The following is a 4,308-nucleotide window of genomic DNA, read 5'->3' as shown; positions in this document are numbered from 1 at the left end:
CAAGGTGATTTGCTTCTTTGCCGATCTTGATTGTGGTTTTTCATCTAAGTATGTGGTGATTTTTTTTAGAAAAGGAAGTATGTGGTGATTAATAATGCAAAATTTTATTAGCTTCGATGCCATGGTATATGTAGTGATTTAAATAACTTGTGTTTCTTATACTGAAAAGTAATTCAGAATTTGTTTCTGTTTCAATTAGAGCCCTGATGCAGACAAGGATTGTGTGGTTGTACATGTCACTCGCTATGAGGCGGACGACCTGAATATACGCACTGGGAAAACAGAGTTCTGTGACACCCCAAAAATTTGGCCTTGTTTTATTAAATTAAAATTTTGCCAGGAATTAAAACTTTGAAATTCTGAGCTCCGTTTTGATTTTTAAATCATTTCCTTCCCTGTTATGATGAGTTTTTCCCAAAGAGAAAACTTTTCAATTATGTTATTGGACTTGTTTAACCTCTCAAGAAAAACTTTCCTTTTACCAGCATGTTTGGTCAGCGCATAGCTGCATATTTTTTCGGGCACAACTACCAAAACTGGCTCGACGACAACCACAGTAACACACCTCTTTATGAGATATGTGTATCTCTGACACTGACCTGACCTTTGGAGCCAAGCTGGCAAATTTATTACCTTTCACGACGGTAAAAATGATCCAGCTCCATTGCTATATAAAGGCCACCTTGTGACCTTACCCAGCAACCCCCACCTTGTGCACAACACTCACGCTTTTTTCTATCATGCCGAACCCCAGCATTCATCTGAGAACCCCAGATGCAACCCCAGGTAGCTTTGTCAAAATATTGTGGGATTTTACCCGCAGTACCATGGGTTCTACCCAGCCACCCCAGTACGAGCTGTTCAAATCAAGGATCACCCCATCCACCTCGGAATATTGGGCAGCAGTGCATATCCCTCCTGTAGACCCCAACCAAGATCCAATAGAAGTTTCCTTCGTCGGGAAATCTATGCCAACCCCACACTTGGCCATAGAAGCTGCTGCGAAAGAAGCGATTGCCCGTCTTCGATCCGCAGTACCCTATGCCCGCGAACGAGGATATTATTACTTTCCGAGTCGTGCAGCACCCGGAGAAGTTACATCTTTTCCCGGTGGACGTATTGAGAGAGACCCAGTTCTGGCCAACCTTATCCAGTACATCATTGCTCAAGAGCATTTGAACCAGCGAGTGATGGATTATCTTCAGAGCCTCGCAGATTTAAATCCTCAGATTACCATCGGCAGACCACTGAGACCCGACACGGAGAGACGCATACATCGTCTGGTCAATCCACTTCCTCCAATAGAAGAGGAGTGTATTCCTTTACCAGAGACATTTTATCAGGACCCCGTTCAGTTACCGTTTTCATTTTAGACGTCGCTACTGTATTTGTTTTTGCAGCATTTATATTTATGTGTGTGACTTATGCGTGATACCCTGAATTTGTGCGACGAGTCAATTATTTGGGCTTCTGCTAATGTGTGTAGTTTTTGTTGTGGTTTATGCTCCTTTAAATTAACCGTTTTTCCCTCGCGAAACCCTGGAGTGAGATTTCTTTTCCCTGAGTTGCTACATCTACACTTTCTCACGACGTGGATTATTTAATTTCACTCAGCACCACGCGCAGGCTCACAACCATAATCATTCGGACACATACACTGTTTGCAAAATTTTGCAACGGTGTTACATCCAGCTAATCACCCCCCCTAACAACAGTTAGCACCCGACGCACTCCATCTACTCTTCATGATCACCACCACCGCGGAGAACCAACACCCGAGCCGCAGCATCGCGATACTCGTCAAAGATCATCGCGCACAGGAGCACAGAGAGCCCCAGCAGCGTCGCCAGCCCTCCGCATATCAGGATCACAAACCAGTCCGGCATCGCCTCCGCCATTAGAGCCTCGACCGAGCTTCTATAAGCAGTAATGGAGAAAGGAGGAGGAGAAGTGAGGCCAGGTGTGAGGAAGAAGAGAGAGGCACCCCGGACGTTTTTATAGCTCGAGCTCGGTGTACGATGGGCGAAGTCCACCAACGCCGCTCGTCGCCGATCGCCAGTTTTCGGAGTCAAATCCGCGAGCAGTGCCGACAGCGCGCTGGCCCGCGAGGTGAGTGCACGCTGCACCGGCAGCTAGCACGCCGCGCACTACCACGGTACGGCCTAGATGCCCTACGCATTAGGCATCGCCGGTGGAGAAAGCGCGAGAAAGCGCGCGGGAGAGAGGAGGAAGAAAGGTCCAGAGGGAGAAGAAGAGGAGACTGACAGTGGGCCCCGGGTCCACCTGTCGGCCAGAGAGAGCACTGTGCTCTCGGGTACGACCAGCGTATATTTAAATTTAGAAGATTATTCTAAAATTTATATCCAGCGTAGAAATCGCCCGTTTTGTCCCGAACCGTAGACTTTTCCGCGCAGCCCCAGTTTTTCACACTGTGGTTTTTCACCACTTATTGCCCTCTCACTGTAGCTACATCTTTATGGCGTAATTATTTTCTTAACACCGCTTTCAGCAAATCTCGAGGACGAGATTTTTCTTAAGGGGGATAGTATCTGTGACACCCCAAAAATTTGGCCTTGTTTTATTAAATTAAAATTTTGCCAGGAATTAAAACTTTGAAATTCTGAGCTCCGTTTTGATTTTTAAATCATTTCCTTCCCTGTTATGATGAGTTTTTCCCAAAGAGAAAACTTTTCAATTATGTTATTGGACTTGTTTAACCTCTCAAGAAAAACTTTCCTTTTACCAGTATAACTAATTAAATAATTAAGTTACTTGATCTTTAACTTTCTTGAAAATAGTTTTTTCTAGGTTAAATGGCCATATTTGAACTACAACCATGTGATAAATTCACTTAAAATTCCCATAAAAATTTGGAGATGTCATGTGATGTTTTTAAATCACTTTTATGCAAAAATATATTTCATTCATAAAATATTTTGAGCCCTGCACTCAATTTTTCTTCTCTGGTCCAGAGTGCATTTTGCACTACAACCTATTTAAATATTTCTTTAAAACTTCTACCAAAATTAAGGGAGGTCAGTAGGAGCCTATTGTTTCACTTTGTGCAAAAACCTATTTATGTTCTTTGAAAAATTTGAGTGGATCAACCTCATTTCCATTCTGGTCCAATTTGAGGATTTGTACAGCAACCACCATTTTAGTTGCTCCTATACCCTTGATTATTTCTCCTACTTGTAGTCCCCCATGTTAAACCCTTAAGTCCAAGAGCATGCACCTTTTGGATCATTCTTGGTTCATGAAATAATGTCATTTATTTCCTGTCCAGAATTGAAGTTTTGTAAAGATTGCACTAGCAAGTTTCCCCTTTTGTCCAAATAACCACACCACCCTCTTATTCTTCTAAAGAGACCCCCATCTGGAGTTTTTGGCCACTCCAAGACATGCCTAGGTGCCATTGGCATTTTATCAAACACCTGGAGAGCATGATCAGTTTTGACATGAGTTTTGGCATTGCACTGTAAACTTGCACCTTTGATCAAACCAGCATGTCCACTAGACTCCCCGTTCCTCCTAACCTAGGTCTGTTAATTGCCAGCCTCGACCGCGACCTCTAGCATGCTCCGGCATAGTGTCGAACACGTCCCGTGCACGCCCGGAGCGCGAGCAGAGCGCGCGTATTGCAGCCACGCACCCGAGCCGACACGCTGGCCCCACGGCTTTGGCCCGCTCTGCAGCACCACACCACGCGCTCCCCTCCTCGCAGCAACGCGCCAAGCAGCCCCCGCCGCGCCCGGCAGGCCAAGAGCTAGCCGCCGCCGCCGCCCGACAGCCCTGCGCCGTGCAGCGCCGCCCAAGCCACCCCGGCTCGCCACCTGGCCCCTGGAGCAGTGCCCTCTCGTCCACTAGCTCTTGCCGTCATCCCCAGCCGCGCCACGTTGCCCTGCAAGCTACAGCGAGGCGGTTCGCCGGAGAGCTTATCCGGCCGCCGCGGAACCGACCTCGACGAGCTATAAGAGGAGGCCCCGAGCCACCCCGGGCACGCAGGAAGCCTTAGAGTGCTCCCCTAGTCCTCCCATGGCAGCCAATCGACTCGGGGAAGGTCTTCATCCCCATCTCCGGCAACGGCAGCCGCCACCACTGCCCCGGCCAATTCGGCACCACCAGGGCCTCCCACTATTCGTTCTCTCCACCTAGAACCCCCTCATCCTCCCGTAAACCTCCCCCCCCCTACTCCATTTCGATCGAGAACCACCGCCGCCCCGAAACCACTTTGCCACCGAAGCTTCCCTCCGCCGCGGAGCTCGCCGCCGGTGATTTACTCCTTCCCCAGCAACCCTACGACCACCG

Source organism: Triticum dicoccoides, chromosome 7B (assembly GCF_002162155.2).
Source record: "Triticum dicoccoides isolate Atlit2015 ecotype Zavitan chromosome 7B, WEW_v2.0, whole genome shotgun sequence".
Classification (NCBI taxonomy): domain Eukaryota; kingdom Viridiplantae; phylum Streptophyta; class Magnoliopsida; order Poales; family Poaceae; genus Triticum; species Triticum dicoccoides.
The sequence above is the reverse complement of the archived record's forward strand: the minus strand, read 5'-3'. Positions refer to the sequence as shown.